This window comes from Acinonyx jubatus, chromosome C2 (assembly GCF_027475565.1).
Source record: "Acinonyx jubatus isolate Ajub_Pintada_27869175 chromosome C2, VMU_Ajub_asm_v1.0, whole genome shotgun sequence".
Classification (NCBI taxonomy): Eukaryota; Metazoa; Chordata; class Mammalia; order Carnivora; family Felidae; genus Acinonyx; species Acinonyx jubatus.
The window spans coordinates 87,275,869-87,303,212 of NC_069384.1; the positions used below are offsets into that span (position 1 = coordinate 87,275,869).

Here is a 27,344-nt window from a genome sequence, read left to right on the forward strand (position 1 = left end):
ATGGCTGTCCAAGTGAGTAGCACTCTATCAACAATTGTCACCTGTCATTTGGAAGTATTAGTTCTTGACATTTATGATTTGGTGCTGGTACAGGTATCCCTTTTGTTATTTGAATCCAGTCCTTTTTTAAAACAATGTGTTGAACTGCAAATATTGAGATGGTAAAAGCTTATACTCCCCATTTTAAATGGAAGAAACGAAGGCACATTTCCAAATCTGTCCCAAATCCCACAATTTAGCAATCCCACTCCCAGGTATTTACATAGGAGAAATGAAAACAGAGACTTGAATATTTATAGAAACTTAATTTGCCATGGGTTCTAACTAGAAACAGCCCAAATATCCATCAGCTGGTGAAAGGTAGGCATAGTATGGTACATTCATAGTATTATTCAGCAACATAAAAGAATTATAGATAACTTGAAAAACACAAGAATGAATTTCAATACATTTTTATAAGGACTCAGACACAAAAGACTAATACTGTATTATTCTATGTACGTACACTTTTAGAAAAAGGCTGAAATTTAGTGACAGAAAGCAGATGGGCTGGAAGAGAGAGGATTGACTGTGGATAGATCATGGCAATTTCATAGGGTTAACAGAAATACACTCTATCATAATTCTGGTTACTGATTTTACTGTTTAAAGTTATACATCAGCAAAGATGTTGACATTTTCAACATGTGATTTCTTTTAAATGCTTTTTTTTGTATGTTAGGCTAAATAAGGTGCCTCTAAGTGAAACAGTTGCTAAGTCTATAAAAGGTATTTGGTTTAATTCCCACATTCTAGGGGAGTGGGAACTCTACTGATGGGGTAACAAATATCTTTACAAGTCAGATGGTTTTATTTCCAACAAAATTTAAGGGAGACATAATTTATTTATCCACTTACAGATTAAATATAATTTCAGTGATAGGGCCTCTGTTTCTTTGACATAATTGGGAATAAGTTCAAATAAATGAATAACATTGCATAAAAAATTCCTTTCCACCCCATCTACTTATTTACCTATTTATAAGATGAACAGGTTTTTTAGGATTTGCATTTGTAAAGAAATTCAATATAGGATTCAAATTGAAGCTTAAAGCAGTCTTATTTCAAAAATAAGCACATTCAACAGTAATGTTCGTCTAAAATACGCAATGTGGGGGCACCTGGTTGGCTCAGTCAGTAAAGCCTCCAACTCTTGTTTTTGGCTCAGGTTATGATCTCACAATCAGGAGATCAAGCCCCATGTCAGGCACTGTGCTGGGTTTGGAGTCTGCTTTAGTTTCTTTCTCTCCTGGGGCGCCTGGGTGGCTCAATTGATATTGGCTCAGGTCATCATCTCACAATTCCTGAGATAAAGCCCCACCATGGGCCTTGTTACTAAGCCGTTTCTATTCTATTTATCCTATTCTATTTAGATTCTATTGGGTACAATTTGAAAAGGGATAGAACAGTTTTAATTTAAAATGCCAGTATTTCCAAAACACTAGAAATTCTATTTCTTAAAACTAACCACTTATAGTAAAACATTTATATATTTTTTAAAATGTATGAGTGGCTAAATAGTTTTCTGTAATTCTTTTAGGGATTATTTGAATGAAAATCTTTAATGGTGATGACATGAACTATGTAACATATATTTAACATGTTCAGTAAATTTTCATCCCAACAATATACTCCAAAAGTGAAGAATATCAATCCAGTTATTTTTATATAATATAGTAACAAAACAGCAGAAATATATTATTTCTTGAATTTAAAATTCTATAAATATATTCATTTTTATCAAATTTTCATCACTTTGATCATTCATTTTAACTGTAATAAAAATAATAAGTGAAGAAAAATCTGAAAATATTAAAGAGTGAAATAAAAATCACTCCCAATCTCATGATCAACAAATAGCCACTTTTTAGGTTTTTAGTGATGCCCCTCCTTCTGTGTATGTGTGTGTTTATGAGCACAGTTTTACAGGCTATGACTTACGTGGTGTCTCTTGTTTTCTTGTTCTATTCTTAACATCACATCATAAAATTGTTTATGCATTGAATATTCTACAAAATTTAAACTTTCATTTCTGTGCAATTTTTATAATTAATTATAAGGAAATTGTAAGACTTCTAGGACACAGGTTCTTTCACTTTAGCATGAGTTATAATAGAAAAAACGTCACCAAAATAGCCAGTAGAGGAAAATTTAAGTTTAAAATGGCATAACAGCAATCTTAAGAAATGAGAAGAAAGCTGGAGGTATCAAGTCCCAGATTTCAAGATACACTACAAAACTGTAGCTATCAAACAGTATGGTGCTGACACAAAAATAGACACACAGATCAAAGGACACAATAGAGAGGTCAGAAATAAACTCGTTATTATATGGTCAATTATTCTATGACAAAGGATGCAAGAATATACTATGAGGAAAAGACAATCTCTTCAACAAACAGTGCTGGGCAAACTGTATAGCTACGTGCAAAAGAATGAAACTGGACCACTTTCTTACACCATACACAAAAATAAAACTCAAAATGAATTAACGACCTAAATGTGAGAACTGAAACCATAAAGCTCCTAGAGAAAATATAGTCAGTAATGTCTTCAACATCAGCCATAGAAGCTTTTTCTAGGTAGGTTTTCTGAGGCAAGAGAAACAAAAACAGCATTAAAATATTGGGACTACGTCAAAATAAAAACCTTTTGCATAGTAAAAGAAGCCATCCAAAAAACAAGACAGCCTACTGAATGGGAGAAGATATTTGCAAATGATATATCTGATTAGGAGTTAATATCCAAAATATACAAAGAACTTCTACAACTTACATAACTCAAAACCAAAAACCAATTAATCCAATTAAAAAATGGGCAGAAGGCCTGAATGGACATTTTTCCAAAGCCATTCAAATAGCCAACAGACACATGAAAAGATGCTCAACATTACTTATCAGGGAAATGCATACCAAAATCACAATGAGGTATCAGCTAACACCTGTCACAATGGCTAGAATCAAAATGACAAGAAATAATGAGTGTCAGTGAGGATGTGGAGAAAAAGGAATTTCCATGCACTGTTGATGGGGATGCAAAATGGTAGAGCCAATGTGGAAAACAGTATGGAGATTCCTCAAAAAATTAAAAGTAGAACTACAGTATGATTCAGTAATTCTGCTACTAGGTATTTACCCAAAGAAAACAAAAACACAAATTCAAAAAGATATATGCACCCCTATGTTTGTTGCAGCATTATTTACATAGCCAAATTATGGAAACAACCCAAGCGTCCATTGATAGATGAATGGAAAAAGAAGAATGGTATATATGTACACACACACATGCACACACACGGGAATATTACTGAGCCATAAAAAAGAATGAGATTTTTGCCATCTGCAACAACATGGATGAACCTACAGGTATATTGCTAAGTGAAATCAGAAACTCAGAAAGAAAAATACCAAATGATTTCACTCACATGTAGAATTTAAGAGACAAAGATTCTTAAATACAGTGAACAAATGGTGATTGCCAGAGGGGAGGTAGGTGGGGGAGGGGATGGGTGAAGCAAGTGAAGGTAATTAAGAGTACACATACTGTGAGGAGGACTGAGTAATGTATAGAATTGTTGAATCACCATGATGTGCACCTGAAACTAATACTAAACATTAATTATACTGCAATAAAAAATCATAAAATGACATAATATGTCATTATTAATCCATTTGTTAACTCTAAGTTTAAAGAAAACAATAGTTAAATAACATGCTTATTTTTTTAAGTTTAGAATGAAACGATATATTTTGTGCTTTCTGCAGATGATGAATTTAATAATTATTTATTTACCTCTTCTAAGATTTTCAAGAGAGTCAGGTGTGTTGTGTGTTTTCTGAGTCCTTACATATTTGTCTGATGATTTTTTCTGTTGCCTTGACCACAAAGATCAAGTCTGTTTAGGATAAATGCTTGAGTTGTGACTTCATCTTTCAAATTCTGATTTTCCAGAATAGTTCTCAACACCAGCATTTAGACAGCTAGTAGCAAAGGAATAAACATCATTTAGGTCAACTTTTTTATTACTGTGGTGGTAGTAACTGTTTCTGGGTTTGTTCTGTCTAGATATTTATAGAATTTTATCTTGAACTTAATTATGCAAAAAGTATCCATATGTGGTTCTCTTGTCATCAAAACTGCTTGAAAGAATATGATTCATTTCATCTGCACCACCAGATTCTTTCTCAAACTATTAATTATAGTTGCCAATTTTTTTTAATTTATATTTTTATTCTTGACTTTTGCCTTATTGTACTTGGTTTACACCTGCAGAACACCTACAATTTTTGCATATTAAATCTTCTTTTTCTCTTTTTAGTATTCTGTTATTATTTTTATTCCTTTCTCCTTGTCTATTATTTTTGGAGAATGTGCAAGTTAGATTTTAACCTGTCCTTCCTTCTCTCTTTTTTCTGCTATACTGACTAGATAGTATTTTCTATGCACAATTTTATTCTTCTACTGAATTTTGGTTTTCCTATTTTTTATTATTATTTTAATCTCAGTTTATTTGCTTTGCACTTCTTCTGTTTTTTTCTCAATCTCCTCTCTTCTAGTAACTGTCTCATCCTATTCCATTCACAACTCTGCTCATCCTATTGTGAACACCCAGAAGGTTTTCTTCTGGTTCTTTTAGTTGATCAACTGCAGAGATCTGCTATTCTCTCTGATGCTTCAGAATTATTTCTCCTTCATTTGCATTATTTTCTCATAAATCTCATGTGTTCTATCTTTCTGCTCCTGTTCTAAAAAGAGAAAGTTTAATGCAAAAATGATGTTTGCCAACAGATAGGTGGTGAGGATCTTCCTGGGCTCCATTCACTGTCTTCTTGACCTTAAAAAGTCTCTGTTCAGAAGCATAGATGGGGGAAAGCAAACAGATGGCCAAACACATAGAAATGTATCATGTCTCTCCTGTACTCACACAGCTTTTGAGTTGAAAAAGTATCTTCCTTAACTCTACAGCTGGCTTCCTGGTTTCCCTCAAATTAGAATGAACACACACACAGACTTAAAGCCACCACTTTAAGAGATATGCATATCTCAGTGTCTATCCATTACTACTTTATGTACAATATTTTGCTGTTATTTGATAAGATTGAGCATGCCATCAAGAGTCCACCTCTCTCATGTGTGTGTGTGTGTGTGTCTCAATCTCTCTCTCTCTCTCTCTCTCTCTCTCTCACACACACACACACACACACACACACACACACACCTCTGGCCATGTTTTCTTAGCATCTCGATATTCACAAAGCAGTGCCAGCACAATACTAGAATGTTGAAAAATTCTATTGTTGATGTAGAAGCCTGTTTAAATAATATTATCTTTTTAGATACAGTAATATTTTATGGAGGTAACATAATTCTCAATCTAAGAACTAAGCATTCTAAAACATTTTACATTTAGGTTATTTCCAAAGTTTCTTTTTTTTAACGTTTATTTATTTTTGAGACAGAGACAGAGAGAGAGAGAGAGAGACAGACAGACAGACACTGTGAGCAGGGAGGGGTAGAGGGAGAGGGAGACACAGATTCTGCAGCAGACTCCAGGCTCTGAGCTGTCAGCACGGAGTACGAAGCGGGGCCCAAACTCATGAACTGCGAGATCATGACCTGAAGTCAGGCACTTAACCGACTGAGTCACCCAGGCACCCCAATCAAAAGTTTCTTTTAGCTACTTCCCATTCCTGCTAATCCTGCAGTAAAAATCTCCATATAGAACAGTGGGTCCTACCTGGAGGATTTCGGTTTGAAGTCATCACCAGAGTGAAACGTAAGGGATACTTTGAGAGTCAGATCCTATTGCCATGTTACTTTCAAAAGCACTCTCCGGGGTTTTAAAGGGATCAGCAAAAAAGGAGCTGTCTTGTTTTATAGCAAAGTTACTACACTTAAAAAGGCAATTCAAACACCTTTTCTTCTCTTTCCGCATGAGAGAATGGGGAATCATCATTTTGTTTTCTAGCCCTCTTTTAGGAGAACTATTGCTATGGCAAACAAACATGAATGCAGCTATCAATTCTGGTAAAATCCTTTTTGCTATTGGTTTCCTATAGCTTAAACAAATTTCACAAAAATTCCTATGAGCCAATGAGAACTATCACCTTGGCGAGAACACCATTGTGTTGAAAGGTTTTTAAATACAGGACAATATTTGGAGAAATGTCATTGTTACTTTGGACTTGAGAAAATTTAAAGCAAACACTTAAGTCTTAGAGTCAAAAGGTGATAATAGGAAGCTTATTTCCTATTCACTCACAAACCTCATCAAAACCACTTTGATATCTAGTTTCTCACCTTTTCAAGTTGTATTACATCTATCTGGTTGTCGGTAAATCTGGACTAAGGTGTTAATTGGTAATTAATTGATTCAAAAGAATTAAATTACAACAAAAAGCATTAAAATTCTTCTTGAACATGAAGCCTGTTTGCTTTCAGCACCACCCTCCATGTCACATAAAACTTACTATGTTTGTTGGAATTTGAATGGACTTACAATTATTGAAGTTATGTATTTCAACTGACTATATATTCATATCCAGAGGAATCCAATCTATTTTTTATAGGACATTATATAGGGAAATGCTTTCTTTGCTCACACTTTGGCTGAGCAGCTTAAAGATTAAATAGAATCTTCCTTGAAATAGACAAAGACATTTTTGAATGGAGTAAAAAAAAATCCCACTTCATAGGTAAAACTCAGAATCCCAAAGAATTTTTGAGTTCCTGAGTTAAAACAGCTTGACTGTAAAATGGCAGATTAGATATCTAGGTCTTATTTTTTTTTCCAGGTAGCTGTCAGCCACCCAGAGAAATATACACCTTTTCAAATGCCAGAGTTAAACAAAAGAAACTAAATAAAATTTTATGTACTCTTTTCTTAAATTTTAAATTCAGGAAACAGTAATGTGCTCAATTTCTCTCTTTGGAAAAGAAACCTAAATTGATTAAAGCCTTTATTTGATCCTTTTTATGGATTTTGGCTTGGTGTAAAGATCTGGGTCTCTTCTTCCTTTGGGATAAAGGAAGGCTGTCTTTGTTTTGTCTACATCTGCTGCTTGGGTATTTCACACGGAGGAGGTCATCTGGTTCCCAGTACGGTTGGTAGTTTATCCGCTTGTCTGGAACAGAAAGCAGCACATTCCTTAATATGAACAGTGGGCCTCAGATCCCATGTAGTTACAGAGCTTGTGTAAATTCAAGCTGCTGGTGGAGCACGTATCTTTCAGATTTTTCTCCCAACTTGTCTTGCAATCCTGGACCCAGCTGAATTACTTTATATTAAATATTAATAAGTATAAATCTGCAATTATTTAAACAGAGAAGAAAAAGAATGCCTTAAATTCAGGTAAGGGAATAAAGAAAAACTACTTTGATATATTACCTTCTATGAAGTCTAATGTGGTAACTTAAAGAATATGGGAATTACATGTTTTATGTTTTCTTTCTTTTTCTTAACGTTTATTTTATTTTTGAGACAGAGGGAGATAGAGCATGAGCAGGGGAGGGGCAGAGGGAGACACATAATCTGAAACAGGGTCCAGGCTCTGAGCTGTCAGCACAGAGCCCGATGTGGGGCTCAAACTCACAGACCGCGAGATCATGACCTTAGCTGAAGTCGGACGCTTAACCGACTGAGCCACCCAGGCACCCCATGTTTTATGTTTTCTAAGTTCCAATGTTCAGAGCTAGTACATGGATGCAAAAAAAACAAAAACAAAAACAAAAACAAAAGACAATAACATGAGTGTTCTCTGTTGCCATCTCACTCATCTCTTGATGATTCTTCTGGCTTTTCACATATTCTCCTGCTTAAATCCCTCACAAGTTCTGTTATGGTAAGAAAAACTCCAACCACTTCACACCACAGACATCATCCTTTCCCAATTCACCTTTCCCCAGCACCCCGGCTTCCTGCTTTGTCACTGAACCACAGCTTTACACATGGTCACACCATGCAACAGGGCCATTTCTCTCCCAAACACTTGTACATCCTATCCACCTTCTGTCTTCTTCCTCCTTCACGACAAATGTGCAGAGGGTCAAGCGAAAGAACTCACAGACATTGTACGGACCATCGGCAATGCAAGAGACCTTACCTGCCTTTGAAAAATTAAGTAGAGACTAGGTCTGCTCAACCAAGGCACTGTCAATCCCCAGTTCCTAGGACAGGAGAGAAGCCATACACTAACCTCATTTCATAGTTCAACTTGATCTCTTAATGAAGAAAAAATAAAAGAAAAAAATGAAAAGATATGAATTGATCAAGGGAAGGTAAGGCAAATACCACTGCTTGCCTCCTCAAATTTTATTCCCTTCTTAATAATTAATAACTTCTCAATTCTATTTAGGACAATCAGAAACCCAGCCCTTCAGTCTCTCTCATTTTTTCTGCTTGGAATGCAGACACAAAGCTTCCAAAGGTACAGAAGCTTTTCTTCAACCAAGATGTGACTATCACAAATCAAAGGCCTCTGCTCTAAGGATGGTAGAGAGGAAAGACGTATCACAGAACTGTCACTAGCCCTGGTTTGTTTCCACCATAATTTTTGTCCACAGGGATAAATCCACTGCTATTTGAAAGTTTTGGTTGTTGCAACTGAATATATTACTTACTGACATAAGGGGCCAAACAGAAATGTCAATGGTACAATTTTATTAAATTAACAACTTTCCCACCAGATAAATTAATTGACAGCTATCATTTGTGGCCTATCATAATAGAAAGGACTAAAAGTAGGGGTTTTGAATATATGTCTTCTCTCACTCCCAGAAAAACAGAGGGGAGAGATCAGTGGCCTAATGTTCAATTTGCCATGTCCTTATTTAACTCTTCCCTTACCCCTTATGTCCGTCCCGCCACCTCTCAAATAGCAGCACCTAACATCAGAAGAGCCATGTGAGGATAAGCTTTTATATACACAGTCCCAGACCATTAGAAAAAATCCCTACCCAAACAAAGCAGGAATGTGTGAACTGAGTAAATAACTGTGTCAGTACTCTTGATTTTTCTATAGGCCATTACCCATCTGCTTGCTCCACAACCCTCATTCTCAGATTCCTCATTACCTACCTCCCCCTTAACCCCAGCCCACTCAATTATCAATATTCAATCCCCACTTAGATTCTAGTCCTTCACTTAGTCGCTGTTGAGACTTATTCTCCTTCCTTTGACTTCTCCCAGGTCCAGGAAACAATTTCCTGAACTTGCCCTCAGTTCCTTACCTCACATCTCAACCTCATGTGAGAGCATCTGCCCCTAACACAGGAGTCCTTGGATCACTTCATCCCACTTGAACTCTGGCCAGAGAAGGGCATGAGATACATTTATGGGTAAAAAAAAAAAAAAAAAAAAAAGTCTTTCTAATCATGCCTGAAACTGGCTGCCAAATAAACGAACATTTAATGGCCAGAATAACTTGTATTTAGAGTAGACTGATTTATCTTCTTTTTCAAACTCACGAAATCCTATGTTGGAGGTCAGTTGCCCTCTAGCCTATGGAAGAATAATGATTCTTTACACCTTGCTGGATGACTCTATCTTCATTCTAAGATGAGGGGCTATTTCAGGAACTTGTTTGGTGACAAAAGTGATCTTTTGCCAATTTCAAAGATAAACAGCCTCAAGCAGTCAAAATGATTTCACAAGTTTTCATCAAAAGCTATAACTCTGACTTGAACCTTTCAATAGTAATGGCTTCAATGATTGAATTAATGCATCTGGAATAAAATGTAAAGGAACAGTACTTCAGAAAGTATTTTTGAAGAATTAGCAGCCAGGCAAAATTACAGAATGGTGAGTTATATATTTTTATAATTTACAGACTGCTCTGTAACCTAATGGGTCGCCTGCACCACCTGCACACCTTTCTCAAAAATCTTCTCTTTCCCAAAGATGCAAATGGTTACAGATATCCTTGGATGTAAAAGAGGGCCTTGGTACCTACTATAATCATATGTATTTTGGGGAAAGGGCAGTTTCTCCAGAAAACTCTGATAATATGACTCTGCTCTCTAATCAAAGATGACACAACTAAAGATGGGCACTTGATAATGCCAGGTATATTAGAGTCCTTCCCTGGCAATGAAATTGATAACTAAGTGATCTGAATTGTTGTAGCACAGATATTCTTTAACAGAAGAAGTGAAAATTCAAAGCTGTCACAGCTGAGGTCTGTAATATGGGATGAGAGGCCAAAAAAATATCCATTTTTGGAGACAGAGATCAAACAATGTCAGACATTCAGAAAGAATCATAGATGAGAAATGGAGAGAAATGATTTCTCAGTCTCCCTACAGTGGGCCAGTGTTTGGTTGTAGTCCATTCCCAAGTCCTGCCAATTCACAGCCCTTATGGTACTTGAGATATTCTTATACCATCATAATAAATTCACTCTTTTTGCCAAATTTAGTTCCATTGGGGTTCTTTTATAGATACGATAATTTTCTGCATTCTGTAGTTTTTGCAAAGCTTATGGGAAATTGTTTCATTTTAATAACAGAGATATTTTCTTTCATTTACTGAAGCTGTTTTCTATAAACCATGTGCTACCTCTTTAGACAGTCACAGCCAAATCACATATGTGTTCCGTAATCAAGGTACACATGGGGAGATGAAACATGTATCTCAGTATATGAGTACATGTAGCAAGTTATAAGGGACAGGACCAACATACTATAGAAAAAGATTATTTCTTAGTAACTCAAGGAAATTTCAGGAAGAGATGGAATTGGAGTCTGCAGGTGACAAATGAGCATCATTTAAAATGTGGGGTTAGGAGGGAAACATACTTTTTGGGTAGAGAGAATATGAACACAACTATGAAGACGGAAAGAAGGAAGAGATACAAGCAACAGTTCAGTGTAACCAAAATTAGTCTTGCAAGAAGATGTAGAGATTAGGGTTTAAAAGGAATGTTTGAGCCAGATTAACAGAGGCCCTTAAAATCATGGGATTTACTTAGAATTTATCATGTTAGCCATAAGAAGTCAATAAAGATCTGAGCCAGGGAATGATATCAGGAGTGATTCAGAAATGAATCAGGAGCACCTTGGGTGGCTCAGTCAGTTAGGCATCCTACTTCAGCTCAGGTCATGATCTCACAGCTCGTGGGTTTAAGCCCTGTATCAGGCTCTCTGCTGTCAGCACAAAGCCTGTTTCAGATCTTCTGCCTCTCTCTCTCTCTCTCTCTCTCTCTCTCTCTCTCTCTCTGCCTCTCTCTCTCTCAAAAACTAAACATGAAAAAATTAAAAAAAATAGAAATGAATCAAATGGCTGAACAAATGATGGGACTACAGAATAATAAGGATGCCAGTGAGAAAGCTACAGTTCGGTGTCCAATGAAGCAATATTAAGAACTGGAGAAGGAAGAATTTTCTTCAGTAGTAGTATTTTTTTTTCTCTTTTTGGTTCCAATATCATTAAGGAAGAGTGACATTTTGAAAGTGTCATTCAAAAAAGGTAGCAGAAGTGCTTCAGGAAGAGGCTGGGGGGTGGGGAGGTAGAATGATTTGTCTCCAAAGATGGGAGCCAACAAACCCACTGTTAAGGAGCTGGGATCCTCGATGACACAGCAGGGATGCATATAGTAGTCTGGATAGGGAATTAATGAGAACACAGAGTGAGAGAACAGAGTAATTGTAAAATGAAAGGATTAAGAAAACAGAAGGTAGAGTTAGACTGAAGACATTGGTTGCAAATCTATATCCAATTAATATTGATTGCCTATATAGGTCCAGGTATATTCACAAATGGTGAATTACATTGCTATGTTACCTACATACTGCACATCTAGAGAAATTGAGAAACTGGCCTGAAATAAGCCCATTTTAAGTGGTACAACTGAAACTTCAACCCATTTTCTGGTGTCTTGATTTTAATCCTTTGCATTGTATCACATTGTCTCTCATCAAAACAAGGAGATGTGAAGGAACATAAACAGGAATCCAGGTCTATGCTTTAATAGGAATGCTGGTTTCACTGAATATCCAGCCGTCTTAAACCAGCTTCTTTAAGTACTAAACCCAAATCAAAGTAATTTCCACTTAGGCCATTGGCTATTGATAAATAATTAACATGAAATTACTAAATAGATGCCAGAGGTAAGCAATTATATATTTTGATATTGTGACAAAATCAACAAAATGCAATCACCAGATTGTTTTTTCCTAGTTTCATAGCTTGTTAATTTTGTGACTATTCATTTGAGTAACTACATCTGAAATAGGAGCATAAAAGGCTAGTGGCCATTTATTCATGTATTATAAATGCTAAATTCCAGAAGTGTGTGACGTCTACATGAATATAAAACAAATTTATTGTAATTAATGTTAGTACCATGAATAAGAAATAAATTCATAACATGCAATATGGAAATACTAAGCAAAGCATGGAATTTGTCTCTTTTTGAAATTCATCTCACATTCACATGAATATGATTTATGTTATTGTAATATACACTATGCCTCTGGAATCAAAGTGGGAATGATTAGTTCTTTATGTGACCTTAACAACAAATAATGTGCTAACAGGATCATAAATATCAACTAAAATTAATTTATATTTCTGATATTCCTAAAACAGCTTCCTGAATTTGAAATTTAAACAGCAATATAATGAATGAATATAAGCATAAGTGCCATGACATATTAAAATGTCAAAACAGAGAACACCTATGATCAGAGTTCAAGGAATGGATCATAGATCACAGAATGTTAGAGGGAGGAAGGAACTTGTAGGTCATTCAGTTCAATCACTTCATTTTGTAAATGAGAGAAGGGAAGACCAGAGAGCTAGAGACTTCTCTGGGGTTCAATACACAATTCCAAAGTGTCAGTGCCAAGAATCTAGTTTAGACTTCCTGACTTTGGTCCTTGTTATTTTTGCTACATCATGTTCACTGAAGAATTGTTTTTCCTTGTCTTAAAATCATACCTGATTATTGCATTAGCAAGTGAAAAATTAATGGGTGTATACTTTTTTTACTTTTTAAATGAGAAGTAAACACTTCTATTAATCGCAGCAAAAGTTATTTACCATAACCTGAGCTCAGATGATAGTTTCGTTTCCCATACATCCTCCAGCAAATAGGCTTTCTAGATTTGAACACATATTGTAATACTGATGGTCTTTTTAAATGTTCTGCATTTTTATTAAAATAAATTACTGGACCTGTGATTTTTTAACTTACCTGATACAAAAGAGGAAATCATTACCAGATTGGTGTTGTAGCAAATTTGGAAATTAAAGTAACACCATATTTTTTTTTTTCTATTCAGGTACCATTTACAAAAAGAGAGGGTCATAGATCTTAAGTATATCATTTGAAGAGTTCTGAAAACAGCACCCTGTAATCCACATCTAGATCAAGGTGTTTTTTTTAACACCCCAGAAAAATCCTAGTACGTCTTTCAATCAATATATTCTCCATTCTCTTACGGTGACAACCACGAATATTTTGTTTATGTTTTGATCAGACTGGTTGCCTTTATTTTTATTGAATTGTAGGAGTTTGCAGTATAGTCTGGATAGAAGTTGTCGGATACATGCATTGCAAACATTTTCTGCCAGTCTATGGCTTATCTCTACACTTACTAAATTGTGTCATTTGAAAAGAGGTGTTCAAGGGGCACCTGGGTAGCTCAGTCAGTTAAGCACGGGACTCTTGATTCCAGCTCAGGTCATGATCTCTTGGTTCATGAGATCAAACCCCACGTCAGGCTCTATGCTGACAGCGTGGAGCCTGCTGGGATTTTCTCCCCCTCTTTCTGCCTCTTTCTCTCTCTCTCTCTCAAAATAAATAAACATTAAAAAAAAAAGAATTGTTCAATTTTGATAGTGTAAACTTTAATAGTTTTTTAAAATTATGTCCTGATTTTTTATGTCCTAAAAAATATGTGTGTATCTCAAGGTACTGAAAATATTATTCAATGTTTTCTTCTGGTAACTTTATAGTATTAGATTTTATGGTTGGTTCTGAGATCCATCTCAAGTTAAATTTTATATATGAAGTGAAGCATGAGACAAGGTTTTCTCCCCCCATATCATGATCCTGTTATCCCAGCACCATTTATTGAAAAGACATTTTTTCCCCATTGGAATAATCTGGAGTCTTCGTTGAAACTTCACAATGAAGGTATAAATATTTTTTGGACTCTAACCTACTCCATCGATATATTCTTATGTCAAAAGCATACTCTCTTTTTAGCTTTTTTATAAGTCTTCAAATCATTTGTAAGAACTCAAACTTTATTGTTGTTTCCTTTTTCAAGATTGTTTTAAAATTCTAAGCACTCTCATTTCCACATAAATTTTAGAAGTAACTTGTTGGTTTACATCTTAAAAAATGGATGAAATTTTGGTTAAGACTACATTGAAACTATAGTTTAATTTGAGAAGAACTGACATCTCATTAATTGTGAATTTTCCAAAACACATAAGTATGATATATCTCTATTTAAGTCTTCTTTAATTTCTCTCATAGTCTGCCAGTTTTCGGTATATAAGCTTTGTACTTTAATATTAAGTTCATCTTAAGTAGTTTGCTTTCTAATGCTAATGTAAACTGTATTTGTTAATCATTTCCATTCATTCAATGCTACCATACAGAAATAAATTGACCTTGTATCATATAATTTTGCCTAATTCACTTAATCAAGACTGCTTGAACTACTTAAAATTTCTATTATCTGTAAATAAAGACAGCTTTATTTTTCCTTCCAATCTACATGACTTTCATCTTTTTTTCCCTTAGTTTATTTCACTGGTTACAACTTAAATTACAAAGTAGAATAGAAGTGGTGAAGCAGATATGCTGGCCTTATTCTCATTCTCCAGGGAAAAGTGTTCAGTCATTCGTTATTAGGTATGATGCTAACTATAGGTTTTTCTTAGATGCTCTTCATCAAAATGAAGTCTTTTTCTCTTCCTAGTTTAGAGAGAGTTTTGATCTAAATGAGTTTTGGGTTTTGTCAAATGTTTCCTATGCATATATTTTGGTGTTTACAGATTTTCCAGATTGTTCTGAAATGTTCTATTAAGATTGTAAATTATACTGACTTTTGAATGAACTGTAGAAATGGGATAGACCCCACTGGGGTGTTCATGCATGTGTGCGTGTGTATTACTACTGTTTTGTTAAAGAATTTTGCTTATGAGGGATTTCAGCCTGTAGATCTATTTTATTGTAACGATTTTTTCTGTGTTAGATATTGGGGTAATGCTGACCTTATTAAATGAGTTGTAAAGTGTTTCTTTCTATTTTGTAAATGAGTTTACATAGGATATGTATTTTTGCTGCTCAAATGTTTTTTTTAAATGTTTATTTATTTTTGAGAGACAGAGAGTATGTGTGCATGTGTGCTAGCAGGGTAGGGAGAGAGAGAGAGAGGGAGAGACAGAGAATCCCAGGCAGGCTCTATGATGTCAGCGCAGAGCCCAACACAGGCTCAATCCCATGACTGTGAGATCATGACCTGAGCCAAAATCAAGAGTCTGATGCTTAAACAACTGAAGCACCAGGCAATCCTGTTTAAATTCTGACAGAATTCACAAATGAAGCATTGTGGGCCTGGTACTTTCTTTGGAGAATTATTTTTAATTACTAATATATTTCATTAATAGATCCTGGGCTATTCAAAATCTTTTTTTAAAAAACAGTTTGTCCACACACACCCCCAGATCCTGCCAAGAAATTTCTCTGTTTCATCAAAATTGTTGAGCTTATTGGCTCAAGTGTTTTTAAAATGTCTTTTTATCGTTTTAATATGTATAAAATCTATAGTAGCATCCTTATTTCATTACTGGCATTGGGCATTGTGTACTCTTTTTCTCCTTGGTGGATGTAGATAGGGAGATTATCAATTTTAACAATCTTTTGAGAGAACCACAGTTAATTTTATTTATTGCTTTACTGTGTATCTATTTCATTAATTTATTCTCCTCTTCTTATTTTCATTATTCTACTTAATGTCGATTTGAACATGCTTCTTTTTTTAACTTCTCATGCTGGAAGGATAGATGACTGGCTTTTAAACCTTGCTTTTTTTCCCCCCCCAAACTAAACACATAGAGCTATAAATTTCCCTCTAAGCACTGTTTTAACTGCCTTCCACAAATCATAATTTTTGGACATTATCATTCATCTTAGAATATTCTGTATTTTGTTATTTCTTCTATCACTCATAGGCTTCTTAGACCTGGATTGCTTAATTTCTAAATATTTGAGGCTTTTCTAGATGTCATTTTTTATTGATTTCTACTTTAATTCCTCAGTGGTAAGAAAATATACACGATATAATTTCAACCTTTGAAATTGAAACTTTTTAAATGGCTCAGAATATGTCCCATCTTGGTGAATGCTCTGTGTGCATTTGTTTGAAAGCAATTAGTATGCTGCAGGTTGTTAGATGCAGTGCTCTATAAATGTCAATACCATCAGGTTGGTTAATAAAATTTTTCAAGTTGTTTATGTTCTTACTGATTTTTCTCTCAATTAGTTCTATCATTTACTGAGAGAGGAGTTTTGAATCTCCTACTGTAACTGTAGATACATCGGTTTTTCCTTCATGTTCTGTTAATATTTTCCCCCAATCATTTTGAAATTCTATTAGGTACATACACATTTAGTATTGTTAGGACGTCTTGAAGAACTGTTCTTTTTATCATTATAGAATGTTTCCTTTTTCCTGAACTTTATTTTCTGATATATTAATATACCTATTCTACCTTTCTTAAAATTAATATGTGCATGGTACTTAGAAAATTAGCTTCTTTATTCTACCTGATAATCTCTGTCCTATAATTGGGAGTATTTGGCTTACTCACATGTTTGGAAAGTAATTTTATCTATTGACTAGTTACACCTTTCTACATTAATTTTGGTGAGCATTCTAGGAATCATATGTATACTTGACTTTTCACAGTCTACTTAGAATAAATATAATAATAGTTCTTGAAAATATATAAACCTTCTAACATCATAGATCCGTTTTCCTCTTCACATTCACTTATACTATAGTGTCATAGGCATTACCACTACACCACTATATACCCTGCATGTTATACTTTTGCTTTAATCAGAACTAAGTATTTTTAGAAATTATCATAAAAAGCAATAGGCTTTTACATTTTTCCAGATATTTACCACTTCTGACTATCTCAATCCTTTCCTGAAGATCTGAGTTTTCCTTTGGTATTACAGTTGACCTTTAAACAACATGGGAGTCAGGGGCACCAACACCCCTGGAGCAATGGAAAATTATGTATAACTTTTGACTCCTAATAGCTTAACTACTAATAGTTGACTGTTGATTGAAAGTCATCAATAACATAAACAATCCATTACATATATTTTACTTTATGTACACATTTTGTATATGTATACCATATTCTTAAAATAAAGAAAATGTTATTAAGAAAATCATTAGAAAGAGAAAATATATTTACAGTACTGTAAAAAATCTACATGTAAGCACTGCTCCCAGTGGTCCCTGGATTTGCCTTTTGCTTCAACAATGTTCACACAGAACAGGGGCACCTGGATGGCCCAGTTAACTGACAGACTTCAGCTCAGGTCAAGATCTCACGTCTGTGAGTCTGAGCGCTGCTTAGGGCTCTCTGTTGACAGCTTAGAACCTGGAGCCTGTTTCAGATTCTGTGTCTCCCTCTCTCTCTACCCCTCCCTCTCTCTCTCTCTCTCTCAAAAATAAAGATTAAAAAAAATTTTTTTTAACCATGTTCAGACAAAACAGAACCAGAGATGCCAGCCTCCACCGCCTTCTTCCAGCCTCCACGGCCCTCCAACATTTTTTCCAGCCGCAACCTTAGAAACCATTTTCTCAACCATCCTCTGCTTCCAGAACCAATCAACACCATTTTTCTAATCTTAGCTCTTTACTGCCAATCTACCATGAGCTCCAAGATGTGTCAGAATTAGTCCACCGAGATGGAGACGGCCATCAACCACCTGGTCAACGGGCATCTGCAGGACTTACACTTACCTCTCTCCTGGCGTCTGTTTTCACGGACACGTGGCTCTGGAGGGCTGGGCCACTTCTGGGAGTTGGCCAAAGAGAAGCAGGAGAGCTCCGAGCCACTGAAGACGCAAAACCAGAGCAGCACTCTCGCCTTCTTCCAGGACGCGCAGAAGCTGACCCAAGATAAATGGGAGAAAACCTTGGGCTCCATAAAAACTACCCCAATCCTGGAGAGGAACCAGAGCCAGGCCCTTTTATACCTGCGCGCCCTGGGTTCTGCCTGCGCAGACTCAGTGACTTCCCGGAGAACCACTTCCTGGATGAGCAGGTGAAACTCACAAAGAAGAGGGGCGACCACCTGAGTAACCGCTTCAGGCTGGCTGGGCTGGGCTGGATGAATATCTCTTGGGAAGGCTCACCCTCAAGCATGGCTGGAAGCCGCCAGGGCCCGGCTGCCTTTGAGGGGTCCCTCTGGCATCCCCCTGGCGTCAGGGCTTCTGCCCTCGCCTCTCCCTGAAGCAACTGAGCAGCTTTTTAACCACCCTGGAGCCCAAATCAAATGGAAATACGAAAGCTTTTTGCAGGGCTGAGGAGGAGGGAGGGAAAGAAAAGAAGAAGAAGAAAAAATCTGTGTTGAAGTAGACCCACGCAGTTCAAATCCATGTCGTTCAAGGGTCAACTGTATTTTATTTCATAATGAAGAAATTCCTTTACAATTGTTTGTAGTGTACATCTACTGAGGATAATGTTTAAAAGTTCGCCCCTCTTTGAAAATGTCTTTTTTCTCTCTTTCTTGGTAGGTATTTTGTTGGATATAGAATTTGGAGAGGACTGGTTTTGTTTGGTTTTGGTTTTTCCTCTTTTAGAACTTTAAAGATGTTTCCCCACTGTGTTCTGGTCTTTATTTGTCTAATTATTGCGTCCTCTATAATATGTCATTTTTCTTTGGCTGCTACAAAATTGTTTCTTTATCTTGGGTTTTTAGAAGTTTGACTGTGAAGTTTCTAGTCATGCTTGTGTGTGTGTGTTTGTCCTGGTTAGGGTCTGCTAGTTTTCTTGAATTTATAAATTATCTCTTTTACAAAATTGGGGTATTTTCAGCCATTATTTCATCAAATATTTCTTCTGTCCTCTTCTCACTGCCCCCTGCTTCTGGAATTCCAGTCCCAAATGTTAGTCCTTTGATAACGTTCCAGAGGTCCACGAAGGTCTGTTCTTTACATGTTTTTTTTCTCTAGGCTTCAAAATATGTAATTTCTATTTCTGTTTCAAGTTCAGTGTCTTTTTACGCTGTCATCTCCTTTTTGTGGATCATCCCATCCAGTGAACATTTTTTTAGCATATTGTATTTTTCAATTCTACAACTTTTCAGTTGGATCTTTTTTATATACTTTTTTTTTCTGCTGAGATGTCCCCTTTCCATGCTCTTGAGCATTTTTTAAAAAAATTTTTAATGTTTATTTATTTTTGAGAGACACAGAGACAGAGTGCAAGCCAGGGAGGGCAAAGAGAGAGGGAGACACAGAATCCGAAGCAGGCTCCAGGCTCAGAGCTGTCAACACAGAGCCCAACGTGGGGCTCGAACTCACGAACCGTGAGATCATGACCTGAGCCAAAGTCGGACACTCACAACCGTCTGAGCCACCCAGGCGCCCCTTGAGAATTTTTTTTAAACCTCCTGAGGTTAATTATAGTAGTGCTTTGAAATCCATGTATGTTAATACCAAGAGCTGCACCCTGTCAGGGTCTGTCTCCTTTGATTGCTATTCTATCTTACAATGGGTTGGCAGAAGCAGAAGCATTCTTATAAAATGGGTAAAACTGGATTGTGTTTTGGACCTTTTGAATTCTATATTGTGGGAAAATGGGTTCTGGAAATTCCAAGTTGGTTTTATACTCCAAACTCTTGATAGCATCTCAAACCTTAGTTCATCCCCCTTACCCCCCACCCCTGGCTTCACTAGAGTCTGTCCCACACGTGCGTATTCAGAGATTTGGGCAGAGCTTATACAAAGAAGGTAGGGCTCCCAGTCTCTGACTTTAAATATCATAGAAAACATAATTTTTTTTAAGCAGCTAGTATTTCTCCAGGTTCTGTCCTCTGGTTCTTCAGTCTAGAAAGTCTATGCACTTTTTAATTAAAAACTCAGTCACCCCATGTAGTGCCAAATCTCACCTGCTTTCCAGATAAAAGATGTGAAACCCAGTAAGTTACCCTGTGCTGTTGCCTTTTTCAAATGTGTACTTTGCCTCCAGAATCTGGCTGCTTTTGTTGTTAGCTCTTCATTGCCTTCAAGCACTGTTTTTGGTTTGTTTGTTTGTTTGTTTATATAGTATTTTGTCTAGAGCTAATATTGGTTATCTATGAAAGGGTACCATCGTTTAGAACTACTCAGCCATTCCAGAAGAACCCCTAGTCTATTTACATTTGATACAATTTTCCTATGATTGGTGTAAGCCTGCCATTTTGTTATTTGTTTTCTATTTGTGCATCTGTTCTTTGCTATTTCCTTCTTTAATAGCTGTATTTTGCATTAGTTGAATATATTTTAATATTCCCATTTACTTCCTAATTCGTATTTCATTATACTTCTTTGTTTTGCCTTGCCTTGTGTGTGTGTGTGTGTGTGTGTGTGTGTGTGTGTGTTTTCTCTAGGATTACAACACATATCTTCATCACATGTTGTCTTCAAATATAATATATAAATATTCATATATAATATATAAACCTTAAAACAATATATTTCTATTCTGTGCCTTGTGTTTTTGGTGTATTTATTGCACATATTTTGGCTTCTATGCGTATTTAAAGCCACAATATATTATTTTTGCTGTAAAAAGTTAATTATCCTTTTCAAAATGAAAAAAAAAATAACTATATTATGTTTAATCACGTATGTATTATTTCCAGAACTCCACATTTCTATTTATAAATCCAAGTTTCCATTTACTCTTTTATTCTGTCTGAAAATTTTCTGTTAACATTTCTTTCAATATTTACCTGCTATTAAGATTCTCTCTGCTTTTGTTTGTCTGAAAATGATTTACTTTGCTTTTAAACTTGAGGGATATTTTCACTGGATATAGAATTCAATATTGACAGATTTTCTTTTCGTTCAACACTTTAAGATGTCATTCCACAGTCTCCTGGCCTCCATGGTTTTTATATAAAATTTCAGCCCTCATTTGAATCATTCTCCCCATATATGTAATATGTCTTTTTTTCCTCTGTGTATTTTTTAAGATTTTGTTTCATGTCATTGTACTTCAGAAAGTTGATTATGAATTACCTTGCTGTGCTTTACTTGGTGTTATCTCAAATTTGATTTGTTTAGCTTCTTGGATCCATTACAATTATTCATTAAATTTGGAAAATTATGTCTATCACACCAAAATCAGTACCCTAAATTCTAAATGCTGAGTCTTTATTAAAATGAGCTGTTATAGGGGTGCCTGGATGGCTCATTCAGTTAAGCCTTCAACTCTCAGTCTTGTTTTAGGTCATGATCTCACAGTTTGTGAGTTTGAGCCCCATGTTGGGCTCTGCTGACAGCATGCAGCCTGCTTGGGATTTTGTCTCTCCCTCTCTCTGCCCCTCCTGCCCTCTCTCAAAATAAATAAAGAAATTTTAAAAAATGAACTGTTATATATAGCTTAAAGCAGGATTACTGATTCCCTCTTCTATCTGAGGGGCTGTGTCTGCCTCTAAGCTTAACTCACCATTCAGTTGTTAGTGTGGAAAAGCTAGCATAGAAAAAGAGATCCTCGGGCTTACCTCAAGAATCCATGTCCTGCTTATGTATGATATATCACACAGGAGAAGTAAGTACAAAAGAGAATACCTCACATAAATTGTTCATCTTTAGGACATAATAACCACACTTGTAGTAACTGGGGTCCAACAATGCCCTAAGCTCTGACCACATTGATGGGAGAGGTAGGAAGAGAAGTGGAGGCTTGGTTAGAAAGGGTAGAAGATTCCATCCCAAATAATATAGGTAGAAGGGTTTTGTAAGTACCTTGAGTCACAAAAAAGGAATACCACCAATCCACCAATACCACCAATCTCAGGAATTCAGAGATTTAGATTAAATTAGATTAGATTAATCTAATGTTTAGGTCAGAAAAAGATTTGAGAGAAATGCACATGGAAGTAGGGAAGAGATTGAGGTTTGGATCTAATTTTGGTGGGAAAACAAATAAATTCCAAAATTTCTTTGACACTCTGAGGTAATGTAAGAAGATGACTGAAGTAAATCAGTCTTATACTGAGCACTATGAAAAGAGAAAGAAGAGAGAACCTAACTGTGTCTGAGGGATCTAAATGGGTTCTCAGAAAAGGAGACACATAAACTGAGTCCAAACAAAGATGAAGTGTTCTCCCTACAAATGCACCAGTAGAAGTGAAAGAGCAGACTATAGGCAGAGTGATACTATAGCAAAGGGAAAAGTATCCAAGAATTGTTTGTATTCAACAATTTTTTGAAGCATTTTTGAATGATAAGCATTCAGTATGTTTGTGGTGGCATAGTGGTACATGAGAAGTCAGGAAGTATCAACAAAAGGCCTTCACGTTAAAGAGTTTAGACTTCATCATACAGACCAACAATCACCAAGCTTTTTGATTCTTGAGCATGGAATTAAAACCTTGAGTTTGAAAAACTCAAAAAAGAAACTTAAAAAAAATTTAAGCTGCTAGACACATATGAATATGTAGAAATCAATAGTCTGCATATTTTAAAAACAGAGGATATAATGGAAGGAAAGATCTTATTTAAATATCAAAACTGCAATAAAAATATATAATATGGGCAGCTGGTGGCTCAGTCAACTAAGCCTCTAACTCAGGTCATGATCTTGAGATTTGTGAGTTCAAGCCCTGCGTCTGGCTCTGTGCTGACAGCTCTGAGCCTGGAGCCTGCTTCAGATTCTGTGTCTCCCTCTCTCTCTGCCCATCCCCAATTCATGCTCACGCTCTCTCTCTCTCTCTCTCTCTCTCTCTCTCTCTCAAAAATAAATAAAACATTTTAAAAATTAAAAAAAAGATAAGAATCATCTGAACAAGAAAATGTGCAAGATTTGTTTGAAGAAATCATTCTAAAATACTACTGAGGACACAAGATATTTGAACAAATAGAAAGGTGTACCTTCTTGAATCAAAAGTTTTGACATGATCAATTTCCTTAAGTTAACCATTAAATTTAATGCTTCCTCAATGAAAATTCCAATAAGACTTTTATTTATTTATTTGTTCAAGTAATCTCTATACCCAACATAGGGCTCGAACCCACAACCCTGAGATCAAGAGTCTTATGCTCTTCCAACTGAGCCAGCTAGGTGCCCTCTACAATAAGACTTAAAAAAAAATTTCATCTTAATGTAAGAACACTTACCATGAACATATAACATGAGATCTACCCTCTTAACCCATAAGTATATAATACAGTATTGTTGACTATAGGTACAGTATTATATTGTACTATAAGTACTTGATCTCAAGCACTTATTCATCTTGCTTAACTGAAACTTTATACCTATGGATCAGTCGCTCCCCATTTTCCCCTCCCCCAGGCCCTAGGAACCACCATTCCACTCTTCAATCCTTTTTTTTTTTTATTTTACTTTTTTTAAGTAAACTCTACATCCAATGTGGGGCATGAACACATGATCCTGAGATCAAGAGTTGTGTGCTTCACCAACTAAGCCAGCTTGGCACCTCTCCACTCTTCAATTCTATGAATATGACTTTTTAAGATACCTCATATAAGTGGAATCATGTAGTATTTGTATTTCTGTCACTGGCTTATTTTACTTAGCATAACGTCTTTAGGGCCATCTGTGTTGTTGAATATGGTGAATTCCCATCTTTATTAGGGCTGAAAAAATATTCCATTGTATGTATATACCACACTTTATCCATTCATCCAGTGATGGACATTTAGGTTGGTTCCACCCCTTGAATTTTGTGAATAGTGCTGCAATGAATATGGGATGCGAATATCTCTTCAAGATCCTGATTTCAATTCTTCTGGATAAATACCCAGAAGTGGGAATACTATAGTATATGGTAGTTCTATTTTTAGTTTTTTGAGGCACCTCTGTACTCTTTTCCATAGCTGTTGCATCATTTTGCATTCACCGAAAGTGGACAAGCATTTCAATTTCTCCACATTCTTACCAACACTTGTTGTCTTTTTTTTTTTTTTTTGATAATAGCCATCCTGACAGGTCTGAAGTGAAATCTCATCATAGATTTAATTTGCATAGTTTTAATTTGATTAGTGACATTGAGTAATTAATTTTTTTCCTATTCCTACTGACTATATATATGTTTCCTTTAGAGAAATGTCTATTCAAGTTCTTAGCTCATTTTATAAATCAGGTTGTTAGGTTTTTTGCTATTGAGCTGTAGGAGTTCCTTGTATATTTTGGATATTACTCCTTTTTAGATATATGGTTTGCAAATATTTTCTCCCATTTCATAGGTTGCCTTTTCACTCTGTTGATCGTTTTCTTTGCTGTGCAGAAATTTTTTAATTTAATGTGGAACCATGGGTCTATTTTTTACTTTTGTTGCCTGTGTTTCTGGTTTCATATCCATGAAATCATTGCTAGAACTCAAACCCAAGTTCAGCCAAACTCCAACCATCAGGGCCTTAATTGCTATGCAGTGTTGTCACCGATTTAAGGAGCAAAATGAAAAAGAAAACAAAAGTGCCACACCTTTCACCAGGCATGAAGAGAACTCACAGAGGAAGAGATGGAGTGGCTCCATCCGATGGCAGGATATTTCCTTAGATTCAAACACTATGTTGTGGCTTGGTTAGAAGCCCAAGCTTTAGACCCAGGTAGACTGCCATCAAATATTTGAGACTCAGTTTCTTGACCTGTGAAATAGGGATAAAAAGCAGTGTAATATACTTGTTATTAGAATCAAATTAAATAATGTATATATAGTGCCTATTAAATAAATTGTAACAATTTTTTATCATGTATCTTCTGTTGGTCTAACAGCAAAAAGAAAAAAAAGAGAATGTCCTTTAGGGTGGAACAGAGAATTATTAAGACTAGAATTAACACTGCATTACCTCAAAGACATTTATCCAAGTATTTTTATTCATATATTGAAAATAATCTGTTTATTTATCTTCTAATAAGCACTTTTATCTTGTGGTTTTAAACAATATATGCACAGACAGTAAATAGCCGAGTGGTCTCTTCAAACTTGCATAAATTCCAATCCAGATTTTCACTCTCCAAACTAATTGAAAACAAATTCTGAAAAATCATGAAGGCAAATGGAACCAAAAAATCTGTAAGTATTCAAATAGGCTCTCAGGACCCCTCAGTAACATTAAAAAGTACCCTGAGAATGAATCAAAACAATATGATTGCTTGAAATTGTTGTGCATGTAAATATGGAATCAGTCCCAAAGGACTGGATGGGTATAAGTATTTCTCTTTTATATGTCTGCTGGCTCTGACCCTGGGAACACTCAGCTGGGAACTGGTGTGTCTGCTCTGATGTCTGAGTGGACTACAGCTGGGCAACATCACCATGCCTGTGCATGAGAAAGAATGATTCTCCCTCCTCCCTCTCAATCTATCTGACATCTGCTAATGAAGTCCAGAGGACAGACTTTGCAAAGCCCATCCCTCCTGTAGAGGGGGGACATTTGGTGAAATGATGAATGGCCTATACCCAAGCTAAATAGACAAAAAGAGATTAAATGTAAGCAGTTGAACAAAATGAAGCATACAAATTATAGCAGACATCAGTACCTTCTTTCCCAATTACTCTGATAGGAACACCACCCCACCCATTAGGTGTTTGCAAAGCAAACTTTCACTTTGTGTTAATTAACAAAATATATATCTACAAGAATTACATGGTTGTCCCACGTATAGCTTTCTGTTAAGTAGTGAATTGTCTTTTGTTAACTACAGTGAAATTAATGTCCTTTTTAACATTTGCTAAATCTGTACGGTTTGTTGTTGTTGTTGTTTAAATACAATGGAACAATTCAGTAAGGTATTATAAGATTTCATCTAGTGAGGATAAAAGTTAATGCTGTCTAGAAAGCAAGGCTTAAAATTTCTTGAAGCTGTGTTTACCATCCTGCCTAAATTATGCAGGCAGAGCTTATAAACTATTAGGGCCCTTAGATCTTTAGATTGGAAACATTTTCAGATTTAGAAAAGCTTCATTGTTTGATTTGAACTTTTCTGTTTCAAATAATTAGGGTGGAATGGGAACATAATCCTCTCACTAACATGTTTTTTCCTCAGAGAAGTCTGAGGAATGTCGCATAAAGATGCAATCTGGGAAAAAAAGAAAGAAAGATGAAAAAAATTCTGTTCCTTTTCACTTAATACCTAATAACAAAATTGCAAAATATAGAACATGATGGTTAGTGTTATCTTTTACTGGACTATGTCAATTTCCCCAGAGACACTATGCAAGTAAGTATTTGAAACACAGCTGTGGAATATTTGAAGATACTCCTCTTTGAGGCTTTTCTACACCTGTTCCATGGCAGCTATCCACCCACCTTTGCCTCCATCCAGGTAAAGAAATAAATAAAACAAACAAAAGGACTATTCTTCTTTGACATATATTTTGTATTTTGTTACCTGTTTTACATCTTTGCAATTCTGGATAAAATAAGCTTTGAGAGAAAACGTCCACTTTCAATTTCATATTTGATTTCGTGAGCTAACCTTAGCTAGCTGCCCCTTTGAAATCACAATGGAGTCTTAAAATCATTTAAAGTGCTATTAATTTAGCAGTTGTACAGTGATGGATTTTTCAGATTGCTCATACATAGATCTCTTGACTGAAAATGTGCATAGCCTTGTTTCCTTAGCTATCACTGCCATAATTTCCATGAAGGATGATATTCCACAGCAAAATTACTGATAACCAAATGAACTGCCATTAGATAACTCCATTATTTAGGCTAATGTAGACTTTAGCTGGTCATATTACTTTGTGAAAAGCTGATGTAAATATTTCCAAATAAAACTATTTTTAGAATACAGGCTTTAGTTTCTGTCTTTTAACTACTAACAACCAAGCATAAATTCATTACAGACTTGTAAACTCAGATGTGATTAGTATTTCTCTACTACATGAAAATGAGTTTGAAAATATAGGTAGAGCCCTAATTATGCTTAATTCAGTTCATAAATGTCCAAAATAAAACAACCTCAGATTGTTACATATATCTCTACCCTTGATTTCAACATGGCAGTTCACAGTCTTAAAAAATAAAATAAATAAATAAATATATTTTTTAAAAGGAGCAAAAAGCCATTTCATTTTCA

General features: G+C 35.6%; 1 long non-coding RNA gene across 5 annotated transcripts in view; it reads right to left on the reverse strand.

The window, feature by feature from the left end:
• Nucleotides 1-27,344, reverse strand: part of LOC113599874 (uncharacterized) — a 186,400-nt gene that overhangs the window by 80,976 nt on the left and 78,080 nt on the right. For 4 of the 5 annotated variants that reach the window (XR_008297796.1, XR_008297793.1, XR_008297797.1 and 1 more), the window contains 2 exons: nt 24,768-24,904; nt 18,042-18,190 (listed from right to left, as the gene is read on the reverse strand). This is a non-coding gene — a long non-coding RNA (uncharacterized LOC113599874). The remainder of the gene's footprint in view (nt 1-18,041; nt 18,191-24,767; nt 24,905-27,344) is intronic. The other variant, XR_008297794.1, reaches the window with a different exon arrangement.